Below are 14,383 nucleotides of genomic sequence, written 5' to 3'. Positions count from 1 at the left end.
GCACTAAATTTTACATCATTGAAAATAAATGTATGATTTTTTTATTCATTTAAAAATCAATCCCTATTTGGTGATCACAGCACAAGTATATGTAAATAATTGTATATGAGTAATTTTCTTATGAATGCTATGCGATAACACATTCTACATCTAATTCAACATCACACTTTACATATAGTTTCCAAACTTTTTTTTTTACAAACCACACATTTTCTCAGTTTTCCATTTTATGTTCTTTCTAAATAATGTCATTTAGAATTTTTCTCATGTCTTTTGGTATGCGTTTCTATGAACTCGCACTGTAAGATGGTCTTCCACTATTTTTCAGATCAGATATTGAGTGTAAATTCAAATAGAACCTGCAAACAACTAAACCTGAAATTTAATAAAGGCATTTTTTTATTAGTATTGCAGTATATTGTATGTGTGTTAACTAGGGCCATATCCACTGCATTACTAAAAACAGGAAAGTTAGAATTTTTGCAATCTAATTTTTATTCTATACTTTTGTATACAGTGGAACCTCGAGATCATGAGTTCAATTCATTCCAGCATTGACCTCGTATAGAGAATTTCTCGTATTTAGAAACAAACTTCCCCATTGAAAATAATGGAAATCCAGTGAATCTGTTCCGCACCCCAAAAATATCAACATATAAAAGTAAGTTTTTCTAGTGCATAAAACTGTAAACAATATAACCATAGTTTACCTTTATGATAGCTTTCGACACTGAATTGCCTTTTAACTGCTTCTCGTTAATCCACACCAAGAACAGCTTCTCAACATCTTCTAGGAGTTTTGGATGGTGCTTGGAAGTAACAGTATCTCCTTTGGCCACATCAACTTTCTTAATTTTTTCATTCTTCTTCAGAATAGTGTAGCTCGTCGATGTCAAACGGCCGTAAATCTTCGCCAATTACGTCACTCTTACACCATGCTTATGTTTATCTATGATTTCTTTCTTAATTCCAATGGCCATGGCTTCCTTCTTTTTCTTTGCAGCACTATCTGAGGTAACAATCTTCTTAGGAAGCATCGTGAGATAATTATTTTCACGTTAAATGTAAAATCAATTAACTCGCAAGCACGTCGATCAAGGAACACTGAGTGATCTGACGAGGTGATTTCCTGAGTCGAGCCGGATCGGGAAATGGCGCCACACATAACAACAGCCTGGCTCATTGCTTATTACTTGAGTCAGTGCTCGTATTTAGACACTAATTTTTCATTCATACTTTCCTCATATCTCCATTTTTCTCGTATATAGAGGTGCTCGTATCTTGAGGTTCCATTCTATTCCAAACAATTTACAATGGTGGAATTATCATTTATTTTTTCTCAATTCTACACCATCTTCGCATACGTCCCAAAGGTAAAACTTCTAAATAATTTGATAGTATCCTACCATTGTTCCTTTCTTTCCAAACAAGGCCAAATATTGCATTTATTTCATTAAATCTCTAATCAAAAGCCCCACCAAGTTCTTCCTTGATTTCCTTATCTGCTTTTATAGAGCATTTATTTATCCTGTTGTATTTTACCATTCCTGTCACAGATATACTCTCTTTTAGATTTTTCATCAGATCAAAACACGTGAAAAAAATTATCAAAATAAAAGCAGTGTTCTGGTTTGTCTGTGGTTGCTAATATATTCAATTTTGCTAACATGCCTAATCCATGTTTTATCTTTTTCATTGTATAAATGGTTCATTTAGCTCATCTAAAATTGGTCATATTTTGAATAACCTGTCTTTGTTCTGATTTATTACAATTTCTTGTCGTACATTTTCGTATCATTCCAATATTCATGTCTTCTTCTGACCAGTATATCTGCTTTTGAAGTAAACAGTGATCCAGTTAACAGTAAAAGTCCCCCAAAAATTGTTCAAAAAGTCTCCAGAGAATGTAAAACTGGTGACGATTACTTCAAGTTGCATTAGATACAATCTGCTGTATGATACAATATGGTTTACAAGATCATCTGTGAAGAACATTTCAGAAATTTCTACTGGTATTTTACCTTTTGCTCTTTCTATCATGTTTATTTTAGTATGATTTCATTCCCCTTGTTCATGACTAAACGTGTTGTATGCTGCCTGCTTTCTATTCCGCTTCAATGTGGGTTTTTCTCTTTTAGATTTCTTTTTCTTTGGGAGTGTAACCTCTTCATTACACCCCCCTTTGTGAATTTCTAATGAACTCGGACCCACATTTGGAATGGTATCTTCTAGTATGTTGTCATCTTTAAAATTGGAAACATCATCAGCTGTATCTGGTGGTAAATCAACGGTGTCAATAGCACTGCCATGGTCTTTATTGTCTGCCAAATCAAAATCATTGACCCAATATTCTTCAAATTTTCTTAGTGTTTGAAATTTGTTTCAACAAAAATATATTTATAAGAATGTGCATTATAATTGTGAAGTTATTCAGTTTGCTCAGTTTTTGATACTGTGTTTTTCAGAACACATATGCACATAACCTCAAAAAGAAAAATATTTCGTTTCAATATCATTTATCAAATAGTCAGCTGTGAAAAAGCATAATTTAAAAGCAAACTTTTGAAATAAATGTTTTATATACATATATATACAGTCAGAAGTCAATAATTCGGACACCCATAATCCGGAATGATCTATAATCCGGACCTCAAAGCTATAAACTTTCTGCGCATGCGTGCACGCATGCATGTAAGACCTTTACGGCTGCGAATATGCGTGTGCGCGTGCGCAAAATGCGTTTACGAATGCACGTTTAATGTATAATGGACGGTATAAGCTAAGCTAAAATTATCTAATTATCTATTTAGGTTAATGTTGCAGATTGCATTGTTCCTTAATCTTCAAATTGGATCCGGCTTATTATTTTTTGCAGACTGTTAGAGAAATTTTATAAAAGTAAGCTTGAACTTTCGATTATGTCAAATAGAATTTCTGATATATATTTACTAATATGTAAAGGATCTACAAAGCGAAAGTATGTTTCGAAGTCCATTAAGCAAAAAGTGGAATTGCTGCAAAAAATGGATAAAGGCATATCCTTTGTTTATCTAAACTTTTAAGTTTGTTTATCTAAACTTTGTTTATCTTTAATGCTGCAGCCCGCAATGAATTGAAAGTTGATCTGTCAGCACTATCCTTATCTTCAGGGCAGATGTTTTTATTTTATTTGGCTTATAATTCCTTACTAAATGTAGTATTTCATCTTGATGTACTTCGTCTTTGATATGATTTAAATCAAATACCTCGTCATTATAATTCGCTTCTGATAGCGAAGAAAGTGACAGAAGTTATTGAAAATGGAAAAATTTTGATTGACAAATTAGTCGGTAGACACAGCAATTATAGGACTTGAACAGCGGAACTTTGTAACTCAACAAGAAATTATGTCTGTTTATAGAATTAAAGAGAATGTATTATCACATAAAAAACGAAGCAACTTAAACAACTTACATTGAAAGAAATGTTTAATAAAGTAAACAAATAAATATTAAGCTTTTTTTGTAAATTTTGATACCCTTTAGATCATAATTGTTCTTTATCTCATAAATTACGGTTTCATATTTTTAATTTTATAATTTCTGCATGCCATCTTACCAGATTTAAACTGATGATCTATGATCTATGATCCAGAAACGCTGAAGTCCCGACAAGTCTGGATTAACGACTTTTGACTGTATTTAAAATCAAATTAAAATTTTAATTACATGCATTAACTTTAAAGGAAGATTATGTACAAAATTTAAAAAATAAAGAAATTAGGATGGGAGTAACATTAAAACATTCTTGTTCCCCAAATGGAAATCACAGCAGAGAATGGGTAAATTTATAATAGAAGTATAGGGTGAATAATAGTTTTTAAAATAGGTTAATTTAGCTTTGGTGGTTGTATAAACCTTTTTTTCAAATCGGCAACATATAAGCATGGTCTTTTAGAATTGATCTAGATGCATAAAAATTTGTTATTTAATTAGATCTAAGTATAAATATACAATTGATATGTGACTGTTAACTGTACTTTGAGTTGTACTTACCTGCAACATTTAACTGATCAGTTTATACAGTATCACTTACAATTGTGGTCTTCAACCTGTGGCCCGTGGGCAACGAGTAGCCCACTGAAGGCATTTTAGTGGACCCACATTTGAATTTGAGGAAGCATTGAAGAATTTAAAAAAAAATTTGATTTCAAGAAAATTTGCCTTGTCAGCTTTTTGTCGTAAAAAAAAATCTTTTATTCTTGATATTTAAAGCATTTTATTGACATTGCCGAATATTATTTGAGATAAAAGTTTCTGAAAATGATCTCAAAGATTTGAACTACCGCTTTCTGGAAAAAAATCTACTTGTTCACAATCTGTATTATTTTATGAAAGCTTTTGAGACAAAATTAATCTTATCTGTAAGTCAGTTGCTAAATAAGAATTCACTCACTTTCTGAAGAAATCTACAACATGGAATTCAAATAATTTTGCAGAATGCATTTCAAATTTGAATGAGGAATTCAAAAGCAGATTTTTGTGAAAATGAAATTTTTATCAGAATGTTATTCTCGCCATTTTCAGTAGATGTTGGAAGTGTTTCACCTGAACTTCAATTAGAATTTATAGATTTACACTGTGACTCTGCAATAAAATGCAAGTTTCTTGAAAATTCTACATTAATTGATTTTTATTCGAAGTACGTGACCGAAGACAAGTATCCAGGAATTCCAAAACAGGCACTCTTCATGTCTTCTATCTTTGGCAGTACCTACATATATGTCAACAGCTTTTTATGAATTGCAACAACACAGATTAAACCGGGTATTGAAACTTTAATCAAGAATAAACAATGTCAAATTTCGCATTAAAACTAAAGTAACTACCATCCTTGCCAATAATTTAATTTTTTTTTTTTTTTTAACCATAAATGCATTTTGTACATCGTTCTGTGCAATCATCTTTATACTTTTTTCCATAGTTAAAAAAAGTTGCAAAACATTTAAATTCGGTTTCCACTTTGAAACCAATGTATATATATATACAAATCTGTAAAACTATCTCTTCGCTTAGAATTAATTGTAGTCTTGTAAAACAAACCTCCCTTTTTTATATAAATTTTCTGACTACACTATTTTTTGATAAACATGTGGCCGGCAGATCTTTGTAAATTTGTTGATGTGGCTCTCAGGCATGAAAGGTTGAAGACCCCCTAATTTACAATATTTCGTTAATACTGTTCTTATGCTTCACTCATCAATCTACAAACATGCATACCTCATTATCAAACATGAGCATGTGCAAAGGGGTATTTCACATCCGTATATCATTTATGCTATTTACATAGATTTAATAATACTTTTTGATAGTATATTAATTATAGCAAAATAAGAGGGTTTTTTTTTTTTAATGCAAAACGGTGCTTATATTTCTATTTCAAGCATTCTGAACAAGCAGATATTATATATTCTTGGCAAATTTTATTCTTGAAAAGTAACAAACTCCTTCAGTTTTCTTATTCTTCATGGGGATTCAAAAATGTTCCCTTTTTATAGCTTAATTTTTCCAAAACATTCCTCTCTTTTACAATATTTAGATTATCCTCTTTGTACTATGCTATGTTCAACGAGGTCTAATGCCAAAATTTTTAATAAAATGTTTTCTCTGTTTAAATTTTGAAGCTAGCCAGTTAATTGATAAAAGTCATACTTGTGTATTTATTTTAGGAACGTTCAGTATTGAAAGAATGATGACCGCTATCCATCTGTTAGAAATTCTAGGGGAACTGTATGTTGTAACCATATCACCTATTGTATTCAGAGTTATGCTATTTACTCATGAGTCACTTTACTATTACACTTGAAGTAATGTTAACTTTGTGAAGTCTTTCTAGCTGAGGATTTCACAAATCCAATTATTTTTATCTCATATTTTTCATATTATTTTGCCATATGTCACTGAATTGCAAGTATGCCTCTGAATAGCTCCATTTTTTATCATTTGTAATATATTTATTATGTAATACATATTTTTTCGCATTCATTCACAGAGTTTTGAAAAGTTCTTGAATTGATGTTGGTTTATTCAAACCTCTCTTATTTTGCTGTGTTTTTATAACATTGAATACCATGTATCTAATTATAAACAGAAAATATTTTTCTTGCATAACGCTACTAAATATTTGTATGCGAATGCTGTGTATTCTCCATAAACCTTGGACATTTATGTGGAATGCCATGTTAAATCTGCATAAAGACAGTAAACTAATAAATGCTTTTATTTTGTGTGTTTTTTAATTACATGTTTAATATCTGTCTCACATGGACTTTCTCCTTAATTTTTTATACAGTATTTTTAATACAGTTTATATACAGTATTTTTTATACAGTTTGCATACAGTATTTAATAATTCCAGCACCTTGAAAAAAAGACCATGTATTTTAGGGAGTTATTTCATTTGTTAGGTTTCTCAAATATCTTGGTAATTTCAATGCAGTACTTTTACAGAGGCTGTTCGCACATTTTTTAGACGATTTTGGTAAGCGGTAATAAAAAATCGTTTGCTGCAAAAGAAGTAATTGCAATTGTACTATGTTTTTAAAAGTCAAAATTATCGTCTGTGGCTTGAAAGTTTTGTTTTTATTCAAAATGGCAAATTTAACAAAGCAGGGGTTCAAAGGCTACATTTATGCTCTTTCCGAAGAGAAATATGCATACTCTGTTATCCAAAAACGATGTGGGAGTCATTGTTTTGTGATATCTAAAGCGTTGATAGGTAATATCATCAACAAGAAAGGAAAATAACATCAAATTGGTGCCTCAAGTGGGACAAAAATTCGAAACAAGTATCCGAGGAAAAAACGGACATCTTCGACTATTGCAAAGGTACGTTGTTTAATGTTAAAAGAAAATCCCCCAGTCAAAGGACAGTTGCAAAATTATTAAAATGCTCTGTGTCCATTGTAAACAAAATGATAAACGTTGATTTAAATCTTAAGAAAGCGAAAAACCGCAATGTGCATCGTCTTCTTCCCAAGCATATCGCTCAGCGCAGGACACGCTGCAGAATTCTATACGAGAAACACTTATCCAAAGAAAAATGGAAAACAATTGTCACAATAGATGAAGCATGGGTGTATGTAAATGATTGTAACAAAAAAAGAGCCATTTATTGTCATAAAAGGGGAGAAAAAATTTAAGTACATGGTTCAAAGAATCGAAATAAAGTTTTTCTAAGGGATTCATGATTGCTGCTGGTTTTTCCTATAATGGCAAGTTAAAAATAAAGAGAGTGAAAAAAAAAAAAGTCAAGATTAACTCCAAATACTATCAGGAACATATTTTATCGCCAATTTTTCTGAATGAAATACCATCGCTTTACCCACAGTGCCATCAATCTGTGATACTCCATCAGGACAAAGCTAGCAGTCACACATCAAAATCCACTGTAAATTTCCTAAAAGAAATGGAACAAAAAACTGGTATCAAGGCCATACCCTTCACTGATATCCCTACTAAATCTCCCGATGTGTCACCTGTGGATTTTTGCGCTTTCAGACTTCTAAAAACTGCATAATCCAAATGTTGTCCCAAAACCCTAACAGGACTATGGAGAGCTGTTCGGGAGGAAAGGGATAGAATACCTCTTCTGCCACTTCAAAAGGCATTATTATCCTGGAAATTGCGGGGTTGAAATATAGTTCAGAATAAGGGATGTCAAATAGAACATTTAAAAACATAAGAATTTTATGTAATTTAGTTTTGTGAATACAATATACATCGTATAAAAAATGTGTGAACAACCTCTGTAGTTTTAACTCTTTTATTCTATCAAATTTTTTTTCTCAACCATGTAAAAAACGTCATTATTTTTATTCATAATCCGGTTAACAATATTACCAGATACATCATTTTCAATACCTGGATAATGATCATTCATATTCTCATCATCAGATTCATTCGTTCTTCATCTGTTGAAACTTCTACAAACAAAATTTTGCAGACATTTTGTTTCTTCTCTAAAACTCAAGAAGCAAATAGCAAGAAGGCATTTTCTTATTTTTGCAATTTGTTCTGAAATCAAACACTAAATGGAGAATATGATGGGATGTAGTACATCCTAAGGGCTAAATTATGAAAAACAATAAGAAAACATTTTACTGGTGCCCTTCCCCTTTCTAGAATGTATGAATTTTGAGGAAGCACAGTTTTAAACAATTTTCTGGCTAGTGTGTAATACATCTCTTTGCATGTGCTCATAGGTTAAATATGTTTATGGTACTGGAGACAAATTATTTCTTTCCACCCCCCCCCCCCCCCAGTATTATTCAGTTTCTGCAAATGTTAATAGCTGTTCTGAGTAGTGCTCTTTTATTGTGGCTTATCCTGAGAATCTTTGGTTGCATTAATGCTGTATATCTTTATGTGGGTTGTTGTTTGCATGATTATTTAATAATTTATTTTTATTTGCATCATTATTCAATTGACAGAAGTATCAGAATATTTTTCACTAAAATGATTTGAAATATTTTTTTTTTTTTTTTTTCATTTCACTGAAAACATAATAATTTTTCAAGAATGGAAACTGCTGTGAATTTTTTGTATTTTTCAATATATTGACACTGCTGTAATTAACAGTTTAATTTATTTTAAATTCATTGAATCTGAAAAAGCTATTCTTTATTTTAAAGGAAATCTTTAGTGTTATCAAATTTAATGCTTAGTTTTAAAATATTACAAATTATTGTTGTAATTTAGTAACCACGGAAAAAGTGATTTGATGTGCCGTACATATATTTCAATGCAAAGTCCTGAAGCGGGTATTTGAAGCTGTAGTCATTAAAAAAAAGTTCAACGGTTCATTTTGTGTAGCCATATAGAGGTATTTTGGCTATTAATTTGCCAGTTCTTTACTAAAGTGTATGCAAGTAGCAGAATTACATACATTAAGTAAGAATTCTAGTTATTTACTCAAGATACTTTAGATCAAAATTTTGTAAACTTAGTGGAAAATGTCATATCCCTTTCACTTTTATAGGAATTGATCGTAGCATGAAAATAAGGTTTTTTGTTTGTTTGTTTTGTGTGTAAGGAAGGGATAAGTTTTTAATCAATATCATAAAAGTATATTAAGATTTTTAAAAATTTGAATGTTTTCAATACTGATAAAAGTAGAGAAAATTGTTATCCTTTCTTCTGTTTTGATGTTTGTATTAGACTTCTTCATATTCTTCATATTCAAATTTTCATTCAAGATGTTCTAAACTACAAAATTTTATTTTAATGAATAACATGCACATTCTTCTTCTATAATTAATATCACTCACACTGACACTGTACTATCTTTAGATGTATATAGAAAGAAACCTGCATTAATGAATAGCTGCACAATTTTTTTCCTCTTAAAGGAAGGTTGAAATGCATGGGTAAAGTGTGTTTTAAATACTTCAGAGGAAACATATTTAAAAATTTCTTTCATTTACATTCCATAAACCTTAAAGAAATTTGTTAAGCAAATATACAAATTTTTATAACAATTTAAATGGCTGTTTAAGCAGAATTTGTTCATTCTAATGATGTTATAATCCTTTATCTGCTTTTCATCACTTTCAAAATTATATCACTTATTAACACATTGCATGCAGAAAATGTACTTTTATGTTTTTTTGTAGTCTGTCACTAGTGGGCAGGTCATATAAAAGTATGTATTTAATTTGTGCTGGAGAGTAGTATCATATAAATACAATAGGTATTGTATGTATTAATTTATTGGAAATTTACTGACATTACTATGTCCACAGCAAAATACCAGCATGCAATGTGTTAATGAGAAAGTGAGAAGTGTTGTTGATCTTGAGCAATATAAATATGCATGCTTATATATGCATTGCCTACCTGTAAATTATTAAAATTTAATTTTTGTTTTTGATCATGGGGCATTCTGAAAAAAGGTTAACTTTTTAAAACTTGCTTGCCATTCACTTATTGCAATAATTCACAAACTGTAATTCTCTCTTCTTACAGTAACATATATTTTACTTTTGCTGTTAATTTCAGTGGTTTAAAGCAGGTTTTTAGTTCTTAATCATTTTTAACTGGAATTAAATATTACTAGACATCAGTAATGATATCTATTATTAGAGAATTTTGTGACCATATGTATTCTTTTAATATGTATGATTAGATCAGTTACTTAAGTGCATTTTTTGAGCTATGAAATGTTATTTATGTGACAGAGTTTCCCTGTAATACTCAGTTTTACTTCTCAAACAAAAGTGTGTAACTTTTGAAAATACAACAGTGATCATTTAGAGACTTATACATTTTCTATTAATAAAGAGTGACAAATAGGTGCATTGTCTTTTAGGCCAGTGATCAGATTTAGTATTGTTTATTATTCTAAATTTTCTTTTAAACTAATTTTCGTAATCTACAGCAGTTAATAGATCAAAGTTGAATAAGATTTAAAGATAATTTATCTGACTTTGCTTACGAATGTTAAAGAATATATAATATTGTTGGCTATTGATAAATTTATCTCACATATAGCTTCCAAGATAGAGTGACAATGACTGCTTAGTTTTTGTGCTTTCCTGAAGTTTGAACAAATTCTCTTGGAAAGTCTTCCATGTGAAAGCAATTTGTATGGGGGGGGGGAATACTTTAGGACTTTTTATCTGAAATTGTCTAATTTTAGCCATTGATAGTTGATGCAAAAACTATGCATGATGGGAAAAGTCCTACATTATATTTCTTCTGTTTTTACGATTGTTACACAAAGCATTATTTTTTTTATGCATTTGTAAAATTGGTTAGGTGTAAATAAAAGAACAAGTGTTTACTGTTATTGTTATTTTAAATATTATTAAATTTTGGATCTTCAATAAGTGGGTGAAATCTGTGAAATTTGCCAATTGATATTGAAAGAAATGCACAAAAAATGTTAATACTTAAAGTCAATTTTTGGAATGAAAATGCATTTATTTGTTTGTGTAGTGGCAGCTGTTAGATTTGTGGATTTCTTTATTTTTATTGTTTGCATTGCATTTGCAAATAATTAGCCCTTACTGCAATTCCGTATTTGTTGTTTTATTTATGAATTTTACTTTCCACACTATTTGTTGTAAACTGCATTTGTGTGTCTTGCCATCTCATGTAGGAAGTAAGATATATGGGAAATTAATCTGAATATCATTTTTCAACCAGTTTGTCAAATGTCTGAAAACAAAAATGGAGTATACACTTTATATTGTAAAAATAACTCTATTTTATATAAATATTTTTAAACTTTGAAAAAATTCTTTTTTAGATACTGAAATATTCCATTATAAAGTGTGTCAAAATTTAATTTTAATTTTTGAAAACATTTTATAATATGAGTTATCCATTTTGTTTCTTGAAAAATTCAAACTTAGAAATGGAGGAATGATACCTATATTGGTTCCTTTGATATTTTATTATATTTTTTGTTCTAATTAGTTTTAGAATTTTTGTTGATGCTTTTTATAACTGACTTTTTTATTTTTGTTACTTGTTAAATTTTTATTAGCACTACATTATTTTCTGTTTTATGAGTTCGTAAGCCTTGCTTAGAATTTAATAAAAATTAGATTTTTTTCTTCCCTTGTTAAGATTTTCCTGTCATTTAATGAACTTTAATATTTGTTAGTTTACTTAGAACAAATCTTAACTGATATTTTATTACATAAAATTAATTTAAATACAGCATGGTAGAAAAATAAATATAAATTTTAATATTTTGCCAAATTAGTTTTAATTGCATAAAGTTTAAATTCAGACTTATGCTTATATGACTTCACTGAATACTGTAACAAAATTGATATGAAAATTTTTCTGTTAATTGTCCATTGCATTTTTAATGCCTTTTGATTGTGTCCAGTGTACAGGTTTTGTAACAGTGGAGTATTTAACTGTCTAGCTAGTATTTTGAAATTTAAAATTGTAATCGATTTGATAGAAGCATGACAGTTCTGTGCTTTAAAATTAGTCAGACCTATGTTTATTTCTTTTGTTTATATGTTAGTCTTATTTTCATTCTTAAATTTTTTTTTAACAAAAAGGAATAGATAGAGCATATTAAGTTCCTATTTTTTAAAGCTTCGCAGTGTATAAAATTATTTCATTTATAGTAACCATTTTTCCTTTTACTCTAATACTGTGGTATACATTTCCATCAATCATTTCAAAATTTTATAATATTTAACTTCAAAGTCTTATGTAACAGTCAAATTTTATAATGGTATTATATTTATAATTATTGAGATTTCTTCAGTGTAGATTTTTTTATGTAAAACAAAATAAAGAGTTTATATTTTAAAACACCCATTATTTGTGTTAAATTTTATGTGCTTAGCCAAAACTGCTTTGTTTATACATTTTAATTAAATGAAATTTAAAGCTGACGTATATAAACTGCTCTATTCCACCTTAAACTGATAATTTTATTGATTATTTTCCTTTATCTTGGTTCAGTATATGATTTTAAATGCACAGGGGGGTGACCTATATCTCAAAGCTAATCAGCAGTTTGCCTTTAAGAATGATGTAATTAATATTATCAAATAAAAATGTATAATGTGCACTGTAATAGAATTTCTGAAGAATTTTTATGGAACATAGCTAAATAAAAGTTTATAAATGATAGTTGTTTTTTGTTAGTCTTTCTCTTTAAGGATTTACTATTTGGTTTCATTTGTTATTCTCTTCCCCCCCATACACACACTCATACACTATTGTTTGTGAAAAAGACTTCATTTCTGACTGAATGTGATTAAAATAATGCAACTGTACTTATTTCTGAGCAATATGAGTAGTTGAACTTAATTTAAAGGTTCTTAAAAAATTATGTTCCTTAAAGGAAATTTCATTTTGTATTTTTCTATATTTTGAAATGCTTGAACATCGTAGAAATGTGATAATCTTCATTTAATAGAGTTAGTTGGCAGAACAAATCAAAAAAGCTGATCAAGTTATATAGGATTTGGAAAATTTATTCTAAATGATGAACTCTTCTAATCTTTGCTACTTTACTATCTCGTTAGTATAATGTACCAGTTTAATTTTTAATATCATCAGAGGAAAGCCCACTAGTAACCAAGTGAATAAGACTTCTGAACATTAGTAGTTCGATCCAGCAAACAGGCTGGCTGCTATGATATTTCTTCATTTTCCTTACATTTAGCATGAATATGATTAATTTTCTTGCAGGAAATCCTCCATAAAAGCGTTCTTTCCTTAGACTAATAGCCTTCATGTGCATTTTCCAAAATCGATTAAACAATATCTATGTAGAATCTGTAATTATCCAACATATTTAAAGTTACAACTTTTTCTAGTGACTTTATTTAAAAAGAAAAGCATTTAGAAGTTAAACAACCCGCGGTATGTTTTATAATTGGAATGGGTCTCTTTCCCTTGCATGATGAATCATGGAAAGACTGTCCTTTTGTGTTAGTGAAAGAAATTGTCTCTGTTTGGCTGCATAGTAACATTCAGATACAAAAACTGGCTACATTATATCCTAAAACTTTTTGTTACCGTGTAATGAAATTACAGATATTTTCGTATAAAAGCTACAGGGGTGGACAAAAATATGGAAACACCGAGATAAAAAAAAATATTGATGTGCCTAATACTGTGTAGGAAAACCCCTGGCGTTCAAATCAGCTTGCAGTCTTCTCAGTTCTGGATGATGCGAGCTGAATGAACAGGAGCTGTAACGTCTTGGAACATGGCACCACCATTTGGGAACAAAAGTTGTACCATAGGATGGATATCATCAGCCAGAATGGTCACGTAATCTTTGGTGGTAATGTGACTTTGCACAGTAATGATGGGTCTCATGGAATACTAAATACGGCTGCTCAAACCATGACCGAATCCCCGCAATGTTTCACTCTCGGCTACAGATGATATCTATCATACGCTTGAGATGGCATTTGCTAGAAGTAAACTCGCCCAGAAGTCAGAAATGGTGTGAAACAAGACTCATCTGACCAAATGACTGCCTTTCATTGCTCCATAGTCCAGGTTTTATAACTTTAGTGCTATTTTCTCCTCTAATGGGCATTTTAATGATGAGTGGCTTTTTAATTCATTAATTAATTTAATAATTTTTGTTAATGATGAGTGGCTCTTACGGGCCCTGATGAGTGGCTTTTTAATTGCAGCTCATTCAAAAGTGCCCTGTTTGTGGATCTTCTATCATATTGCTTTTTGTGCTGACAAGGTTTGCAAGTGCGACATTTAGTTAAGCAATCATTTTTGCGGCTATAGCCCTCGTAATTTTCATCACAATCCCCTTCAGTGACCATCTGTCATGATCACTCAATGCACGTTTTCATCATCGTTGTGATTTAGCAGATGCAGTTTCTTTGGTTTTC

At 30.1% G+C, this 14,383-nt stretch overlaps 1 protein-coding gene across 1 annotated transcript in view; it reads left to right on the top strand.

The window, feature by feature from the left end:
- Positions 1-12,644, top strand: part of LOC118189658 (ras-related protein Rab-30-like) — a 65,868-nt gene extending 53,224 nt beyond the window's left edge. Inside the window, exon 6 of the mRNA XM_035360320.2 lies at positions 5,708-12,644. The gene's annotated coding sequence lies outside the window, so the exon portion shown is untranslated. The remainder of the gene's footprint in view (positions 1-5,707) is intronic.
- Positions 12,645-14,383: the final 1,739 nt, after the last annotated feature.

Source organism: Stegodyphus dumicola, chromosome X2, assembly GCF_044657685.1.
Source record: "Stegodyphus dumicola isolate Sdum_Otavi_A_Nest chromosome X2, ASM4465768v1".
NCBI classification, from domain to species: Eukaryota; Metazoa; Arthropoda; class Arachnida; order Araneae; family Eresidae; genus Stegodyphus; species Stegodyphus dumicola.
This window is presented reverse-complemented; position numbering and strand designations above follow the sequence as displayed.